Source organism: Calidris pugnax, unplaced genomic scaffold, assembly GCF_001431845.1.
Source record: "Calidris pugnax isolate Ruff unplaced genomic scaffold, ASM143184v1 scaffold219, whole genome shotgun sequence".
In the NCBI taxonomy this organism is placed as follows: domain Eukaryota; kingdom Metazoa; phylum Chordata; class Aves; order Charadriiformes; family Scolopacidae; genus Calidris; species Calidris pugnax.
In genome coordinates, this window is record NW_015094507.1 from 8,666,446 (window position 1) to 8,675,908 (window position 9,463).

The 9,463-nt window shown below is 45.8% G+C and overlaps 1 long non-coding RNA gene across 1 annotated transcript; it reads right to left on the reverse strand.

Annotated features, from left to right (window-relative positions):
• Positions 1-5,322: 5,322 nt before the first annotated feature.
• On the reverse strand, positions 5,323-9,391 carry LOC106901613. The gene is made up of 2 exons (XR_001414329.1): positions 9,222-9,391; positions 5,323-9,059 (listed from the first exon to the last, which is right to left on the reverse strand). It is a non-coding gene; the product is annotated as an uncharacterized LOC106901613 (long non-coding RNA).
• Positions 9,392-9,463: the final 72 nt, after the last annotated feature.

Below are 9,463 nucleotides of genomic sequence, written 5' to 3' on the forward strand. Positions count from 1 at the left end.
GCCTCAAGAAGTGTGCTCTGAGCAAGGCTTAGCAGATGTGCAGGGTGCGGGGTGTTAGAGGCCACCACCTGCAGATGACTTTCCCCAGGTGCGGGGTACGAGGGTCCCCAGGGTTTGCTTTGGGTACCCTTACCAGCTGCTGCAGCTGAACACGGACACGTGCGGTGAGATGTGGGGGACTGCTCACCTTCTGTGGTGCAGCACCTACCTGTGCCGCAAAACGGACAGGCAAAAATTTGGGAGTAAACTGCTTAAACGCAAACAGGGGACATCAGCAGTTTGGCATAATTAAGATTTCAGGTAAGAGGGGTCAGAAGAATAAAATTCTGCTCTAACGATTGCTGAATACATCTCCTTTGTTCAGGTGCTTATCATGATCTTATATTCCAGGTGCCAAATTCAACCCACCTGTAGCTCTCCCCAGTAGAGCTTTGTCCTGAGCCTCTTGGCCCACAGGTGATGTCTGAGACAAGGCCAGACCAAAAAGAAATGTGTGTGGGCTCCGTGCGCGTGTAGAGATGTGTTAGACAAGTCACCTTTAGATGGTCTTTCCTCAACCATGAGCTCATCCAGTCTGCCCATATGATAAATTTGACCTTTAAGTTAGCCTTGAAATGCTGAACATGCATCTACAGAGGACTGTCAATTACAGTGGAAAAGAAACAGATAAGCCTTTTGTTAGCTTATGGATGAGGTGATCAGCATAAAATGTTCAAATTCTGTTAACCTTCAAGAGGAAAAGTTAGAAGACTCCTGACTCACTGGCATAGAGAGAATCAGAGTTTTTCAATTTTATTTTACAGAGTAGAGCCCAGGGAAGTTTTACAGCTCACAAGAGCCAGCACTGCTGCAGGGCAGGCACCATGGTCGCCTCTGTAGATAGCTTTTCTAGGCTGCATCTTTGTACATAGGCTGTACGAACCTCCTTCACACCACCCATTTCTCACAGAAAGACTTGGCAGAGCATGAACAAAAGGAGTAAAACGCTTTTAAAAAGAGTAAGGCATTCATTTTTTTTGCCATTCCTTTGGCTGTAGCAGTTTGCTCTGAAGTGGTGGGCTCGTGTCCCTTTGAGCAGCCACACCTGGTAAGAGGTCCACAAACCTTTTCTGCTTACTCTCAGCTCTGCATCTCCTGACTTTGGCAGACCTTTAAATACAGCCACCAGTCCGCATTGGCTGAAAACTTGCTATTCCACACAAAGCAACGTTCAGGGTTTAGCCCATGTTAGGAAAAGGTGGCTGACAATAGCTAGACCAGAACACTGGGTCTTCAGACTCAGATGTAGCTCAAAGCAGAAAAAAACCAAAAGGAGTGCTTTTTGCCAGCATAGCTGGAATGGATTCAGTTGTACCAGCAACAAACTCTTGCCAGGTAACTCTGCTACCTGGGCTTCTTACTTCTATATAAAAAAAAAATCATTAAAACTTCTATACAAATGAGACCGTCTTGCCATAATTTTTGCTTAACAGATGCACACTGAGGTTGGTAATGCAGTTTGATATTGCAAGTATGACTCTCAAGAGAAGTGTGAATAACAATGGGTTTCATTTAATGAGTAAAAGGACTAAGGTTGGTTTTTTTTTATTTTATGTCGGTTATGAATTGCTTTCTAAGCACTGACTTTTCTCCAGGACATTCATCCATGAACTAGTTAATAGTGTACAAGGTAGCCTTAAGAGAAGCCTACAGAGATTTAAAATAAGTGCTGGTGAAGTATGAATTTTCTACTGAAACAACAAATGCAACATGAGAGGCTGCCTGGAGACCAAGCCCATCTTTCATAGCAGAGGCTTGGAAAAGCTGGATTTCACCCTCTTGGAGGAGAAGGTGTCAGGAGCAGCATCTTCTGCTGCTCTTCGGGAAGGACCCCCACGGTGATTGTGTGTCAATGCACAGTTCTCCTCCATCTTTTGCTCTGAAGGTCAGAGTACAACCATATTTCCTAACTAGCACTTTCTAACCAATGCTGTCCTTCTCCAAGGTGGTTACAAACAGAAGGAGGAGCTGGCATCTGCCATGCTTCATTCCCACTGATGTCCTCCCCATCCTCCTGCCTTGGCACCTCACTTTATCAGCTGTGGGGGCTTACAGTGCCCCCCCAGGCATGAGACAGAGCCGAAGCCTGATATTCATGGGGTGTCACATGCCAGGGGTACCAGCAGCAGCCTTGATGCCCACCAGGGTGCACGAAGCAGGGCAGCGTGCAAGGCTGGTCGACACCCCTCCAGTGCTAATCCCTGGGGAAAGGCAGCACCTGAGGATTGCTTTGTGCTTTGAATTTCAGCAAAACCCAAGTTCTAAAATATCACCTAAAAAAGACTGAAAACTGAGGAGGGTGGGAGGTGGGGAATCCTGCCAGGATTGTATTCGTCTTGGAAGTTGGAAAAGTTTTTATGAGATGTCGTATAATTTTACTGTTTTCCCCCATTTCACCACACGTCATTCATAGGATAACAGATACCTTTAAACCTGCATGGCATAATGTAACATTAAAAGAATCTTACAACACTTATCTTCATTTAGGCCAATTGTTCCTACTGAATCAAGACATTTTATCTCATTTTCTAGATTAAATCGGTTCCTTGGTATGTCATCAAAGCATCAAACAATAAAAGCAGGAGACGCTTTGTTCTAATAAGTAAATGTTGTGGCACATGCAAAGATCCTGGTGTCATTAGTATGAAAAGAAAATCCAAGTGTGAAAATAAAAAAAAATCCAAAATGGAGTTTCTGAATTTTGTCAGGGTTTTCTAAAGATTTAAACCGCATTTAAAAAAAAAAAAAAAGCGCTTTTTTTTTTTCCCTAATGGAATTTTCTATGGTTTATGTTTACATGATAAAAGTATTCTCATTTTAAAAAAATCCACAGGCAGAGCCAGTGGGAAAAAAGCTCTGTGGGCTGGGTCGGGCACAGAGAAAAGCGATGAGACACTGCAGAAGTCGCTGGCAGCGGGATGAAGCTGTGCGCCAGCGAGAGCCATATCTACTCCATCTGGCTTGGGCTCCACTTCGCCCAAGAAGTCCTCCTTTTGAACAGGGAGATACCAGTCACCATGACTCCACCAGAAAAAGAGGTAGCCTCCCAGATTTGCTTATCTCAATCATCTTGAAAGCACCCCTAACTTCCTTGGCAGCGGTAGCCAAACAAGAGCTGTAAAATACTGTTTTCCCTGGTCTGGTCGAACTCGCAACTCAGCATATGTGGTGAGGAGCTCCCAAAATAGCTCCCGGTTGCCTCACCAGACTCGGCAGCAGCAGCTCGAAAAGCCTTTTGTCTTCTGGGACGGCTGGGAGAAGTTTAAAATGTTTGGACTTATTTTGAAAGTACTCCGAAAGATAAGAATGATCTATTCCAAGGCCGGGTGAAGTGAAGGTCACAGCTAAGGCATTGCACAACACGACCATGTAAGTTCAGCACGAAACTGGCCCAGGGTTTGATCAGCTCATCGTCGCTGCTGCTGCCCCTGCCTAAAGCCGGGTCAAAGCCGAGGCTCTTCCACCAAAAAAAAAAAAAAGCGCTTTTTTTTTTTCCCTAATGGAATTTTCTATGGTTTATGTTTACATGATAAAAGTATTCTCATTTTAAAAAAATCCACAGGCAGAGCCAGTGGGAAAAAAGCTCTGTGGGCTGGGTCGGGCACAGAGAAAAGCGATGAGACACTGCAGAAGTCGCTGGCAGCGGGATGAAGCTGTGCGCCAGCGAGAGCCATATCTACTCCATCTGGCTTGGGCTCCACTTCGCCCAAGAAGTCCTCCTTTTGAACAGGGAGATACCAGTCACCATGACTCCACCAGAAAAAGAGGTAGCCTCCCAGATTTGCTTATCTCAATCATCTTGAAAGCACCCCTAACTTCCTTGGCAGCGGTAGCCAAACAAGAGCTGTAAAATACTGTTTTCCCTGGTCTGGTCGAACTCGCAACTCAGCATATGTGGTGAGGAGCTCCCAAAATAGCTCCCGGTTGCCTCACCAGACTCGGCAGCAGCAGCTCGAAAAGCCTTTTGTCTTCTGGGACGGCTGGGAGAAGTTTAAAATGTTTGGACTTATTTTGAAAGTACTCCGAAAGATAAGAATGATCTATTCCAAGGCCGGGTGAAGTGAAGGTCACAGCTAAGGCATTGCACAACACGACCATGTAAGTTCAGCACGAAACTGGCCCAGGGTTTGATCAGCTCATCGTCGCTGCTGCTGCCCCTGCCTAAAGCCGGGTCAAAGCCGAGGCTCTTCCACCCGACACCTCACCAGGCCCAACGCTCCCATAGCTTGTCCTAAATACCGGTGGGGCGATGCCAACGAGGCGGAGGAGACGGGTCCTTCCCTGCCAGAGCACTGTTTGGAGGAGCCTCCAGAAAAATGAAGGAAATCAGCTCTGTTTCCGAGGAGAAGCTGCAATCACTGCCGGAGAAGCACGCTCTCTCTCCGGGAAGGCTAAGGCACACTGCATCCCGGCCAAAGGCTATTTTCTAACTGGATCTGGCAATATTTCAGGCTATCTCCAGTTAGGACAAAGCCTGAATAGTTCTTGCTATGTTAAACAAGGGGTATCCCCAAGCTGCTCTTTATACTGCGGTGCTTCAGCTCCCGTGGGCTTTGCACGGACAACACGGCCCTCATCCCTGCGGAATCATGGGAAACCCCTCCCTGCTCCCCGAGAAGGCTCCTCTTCCGTGAAAATATCACTTACTCTTGAAAAATGATTCCAAAACAACTATATACATCTGTGGCTCCCCATCAGTTTTCTGTCAACACGGCTCATGTTTCTGAGCACACTCTCCTGCGCCTTGGCCAGAGCCCTCTATAGAACTTCCCGCAGTCAGGCTGCTGGTTTTCTTATCCCAAATCCCAAACGGGTGGTTTCAAGTACTCCAGGCTTTTTTCAAAGACAGTTTGAAACCCAGCCAAGCCCACGGGGGATGTGTGTGTAACTCTTCTCCCGACCGACTCACAGTTGGGCTGGTTGTCTCCCAGAACGGGCAAGCTGGGCTGCAGCTGCTGGGTGCTGCCACCATCTCAGGGGAAAACCTTCCCATCCACACACCCCCCCCCAAAATGAGTGAACTTTGTGATTTTTAGCAGCAGTAAATGATTCCATTGGGGGTTATTTGACCACCAAAACTACACTGTGTTGGCTGAAGGGTTGAAGTGCAGATGCTCACATAAATACACATTGACAGACTCCACTGGATGCAGGATCATGCCCCCTTCCCAGCCCCAAACACCCCACCAGCCGGTCGCACACACTACTTGGAAGTCACACCCTCTCTGGGTCCAGCATTTAAATGTCTGGCCAAGACACAGTAAACCAGAGTGAAGGCCAATGTGCAATGTAGAGATCCATTATGCTTTATTTACATGCGTCACCATCTCTTTTACAAACTAGATTACAATTTAAAATGGAATACACAAGGCAATATCTACTAACACCAAGTGGAGTAAGCACTGCGTCTCTACTTCCTTTGGAAAGGGGCAGGTTTTGCTCCAAAACAAACTTCCTTCCAACCTCTGTGTAGTAAGGTAGTATATTCCTCCAGGGCAGCATCTTTTTTCTTTTTTTTTTAATATAAAATCCTCAGTAAGACTGCAACATGAGAGTGTCTGCTTTCAAATGAAAGTACAAGATAGCCCAAATGAAAAATATAAACTGTTCAGCTCTTCGGTATGTAAAGACGGCCATGCGCGATAAGGCTGTGGATTTAATATTCTTCCAATTTACATGGCTTGAAACAAAAACAGATAAAACAGTTTTACAGATACTGTATACATATTTTTTCCAATCATGCAACTTTTTTAAAAAAAAAAGTTAAACATGTGAAGCCAAATGTACAATCCATTTTTTCTAACCCATAGTAACGAAATGTATCTGGTCCCCCTTCGCATCTGTTGGCAATTCCTAAGGTATATCGTGTGCTAGAAACACTTACAGGACACCGATTGCCAAGCAATGACATCATTTTAGAGAAATACATGACCTAAAAGGTAACTTTTTGAAGCGGTGACAACAAAAATTTCTGGACTTAAGCAGTGGTCAACTATCCAATGATTCTCAAGAGAAATTTTTTTTACAAAATCATTAAATCAAGCCCCCAACCTGTGACTAGGAACTGTGTAAATGTCACCTTTTTAGACCTTTTCTTTAGACCAAGTGTTTAAGCAATAACTATGTAATTGTTCTGGACCTTTAGCTGTTTTACACGGTTTCAGAGGGAAAACTTCTAGGCATAAACATGTTCAAAGACTCAAAGGCCAAATTTTCCAAAGGTAGGTTCCCAAAATAAGACATTCAAGTCTGTATTTTGACACCTAAATAAGTGGCCCTTTGAATTCAGCAAGAATTATTTAGCACCTCTGGAGATGAGGGTGTTTGCTGGGCACCTTGGCAGGGGTAGAGTGTGGTGACCTTCTCCTGGGCCCGGAGGTACCTGGCACCTCTCCTTCCTCTGAGAAGCGATGAGGGCAGACCAGCTCACCCCATGCCACCACGCTGGAGTCCCCCACCTTCAGTGCCTGACTCCAGGCACTTCCGATTGAAAATTTCGGCCCCAAAAATGAGCAAAAGAAACCAAACCAAACTGAAGAGGCTGGCAAGTCCACCCCTCTTCAGTGAGTGCTGGGATGTTCTCCAAAGCAGGGGCATAACGTGTCCCAGCCACGCCAATGGAAATGCTTTCCTTGACGTTGGTGGGAGGCAGGTTAAGCCTTTCAGCCACTAATGCTTTTTTTTTAAAAAAAAAAACCTCTCTGCCATTGATGGGCTGTCTCTAAATCAGGTGTTTTTTCTCCATTTTCTGAACAGAACGGACCATAGTTCTCTCTCTCGTTCCTGCCAGTGGGAGCTAGCTCTGTTGGACTCAAGGGGGCCAGGCTGCCATAGCAGAGCAGAAGTTGCCCCTGTTTGGTTTAATCTAATGGGCCTTCTCTTGCCTTTGACAAGAACCACATCCCTACCAAGAAACAAAAATAAAATGATGGATTTTGGTCACCTTGGCCATACCATCAAGTCAGGCCTTACTGGTGCCGTCAGCGACCTGGTTGGTGGTCTTTGGGCAGGCACCCTGGGTCTCACCGACGGCTCACCCGTGCAGGGGCCAAATGCTGTGCCCCAGCACGGGGAGCCACCAAGTGAGCTCTGCTGGTGGCAAACACCGTGGGGCAGGGGGACGAGCCCAGCCACAGGGTGGCAACCACGGAGGAACCTTGGGGAAAGGAGCACCGGAGGGAAGTCCTTCAGCGTACACCCGCATTTCAGGGTGTACCGGGAAGCTGAGAGCTAATGCTACACACTCAGGGGAGGCTGGTGACAAAGCACTCAAACAACCTTGGTAAAAGGTGCCTGCAACGGACTCGGGTAAGCAAAGCGACCTCTAGCCCAGGTGACCACTGTGCCACACGAGCGTCCTGGGTAGCTGGCTGCTGACAGAGATGGGCAATGAGCATCAGTTAACTCCAATAAATGTAACAAACTAGTCCCCACGCTGACAAATAGACCATCTCAGTGTAAAAAGAAAAGAGAAGTTTTTTTAAAAGGCAAATGAAAAACCCTTGGCTGCTTGGAAGAGTCGATAGGCTATAGGGCTACGATAACCACGACGGCACAGAGTCTACACGGTCAGAACTGCGGGGGAGAAACCAAGAGGTGCATCTTTATGAGAGGACACCATGGGGGCTACGATACAAAAACAAAACTTCCATCACACTAGGAGCTGTTGTGTCACTAATATCACCTCAGGGACCTGGAAAGTAATGAGCGAGGAAGGGCCCACGAATGGGGTGTGTGCATGTGTGTGTGTGGTGTGTGTGTGGGTGTGTGTGTGTAAGACTGTGCATGTGCGGTGGCAGTGGCGAGAGGGAGTCACTCCACATTGCATGGGACACGGGTCGGTGGGAACTCATGCACTGAGACTTTGGGTTAAAATGCTAGTTTTTTTTCCTAACATCCATGCATAATGATCCATTTCTGTACATAATAAAATATATTTATATATTTATATGCATAATGCTTTTATGCAAAGAAAAAAAACTTCATATATCGCTTTGGAGAATTATGTATACACTGTCCTATTCAGAACCTCTTCACATCGAGTTCCTATGTACCACTGGTGTTTTCCCCTCTTTTTTTGTATCCCTCCCCCCCCAAAAGATACTAATAAAAAGTAATCAAACTTTCCAGATTATAGAGAGGATCTATACAGCACCATACCTTTTATTCATTATTATTATTAATTATTATTCATTTTACAAAAGAAAATCTTAGAAGCAAAATATATAAAACTGCCTTGTCTTTCAGTGTCATTTATCCTGTTACAATCTATACCCATATGAAAAGCCATTTGTATGATACTGTCACCTTGCCATTCCCTCTCCTGCTTCTTCTGCCACAAAAGATTATACATAATGAGAAGGAAAAAATAATCAAGGATATGTCCAAAACAAAAAAAAAAAATCAAAAAAAATCAACCCAAAGGATCACTGATGCAGTAACACACCCTGCAACGACCTGTGCCTCAGCTCCCGGCGTTGCCACTGCAAGTCACCTGCCGATGCCCAACCTCTGCGCTTAGCTCTTCTGCCAAGTGGCGTGTTGCCCTTAATTTTCGTTTTTTTTCAAACACATCTTTACAGGTGGCCGTGTTCCACTTGTCTGGCAGCTCAGCTTTTAACTCCTTACCACCTCGCCGTGGCGAGTAGGGGCTACCAGAAGGCAGGAGGGGGGAGCCCGCTCCGGCAAGCGGCAAAGGGGCTCCTGCCTCGGCGCCCGTGCGGGCCACGGCCCCCGCTGTCAGTCCGTCCTCACGAGCCAAGAGGCAACGCTCGCCGGCTTCCCTTGGTTTGTAATCGACCCCGGTTCGACGCTTACAGAAAACAGGGGTGTACCATTCAACGTAAGGAAAGAATAAGGAAAGAAACAAACAAACCAACCCAACAAACTAACAGGCCACACTCATCACCTCTCTCTGGAATTCAGCCGGTCGATGGGATTAACAAACGCAGTAGAGTCAGAAAACCCTGACGTCTGAGCAGTGTTGGGTTATGATCATCTCCTCTGATCATCGCGCAGGACTTCAGATTCCCCAGGGAGAGAAAGCAAACATGGTCAAAAATCTAAGGAAATCAAACTGGAGGTTGTAGGGGGGAGGGCGAGCAGATAGGGAAAAACCTCCAAAAAGAAAAGCCAACTTAAAAACATCCCATAAACCATTAATATATTGAAACACCACATACTCATTGACAAGTAACTACTGTAAAGGCTACACAGTGTGTTCTCAACAGGATGGTGCTGAACATTGTCTCCACAGCAGGTGCTTGGCCATCCCAGAAAAGGAAGATTTTGCATACTTCAGAATGAGTTCAATTCCCCAAAAAAAAAAAAAAAAAGAAGGAAAAAAAAAAAAAAAAAAAAAAAAAAAAAAAAAAAAAAAAAAAAAAAAAAAAAAAAAAGGGAAAGGGTGGGGTTGCCCAAAAAT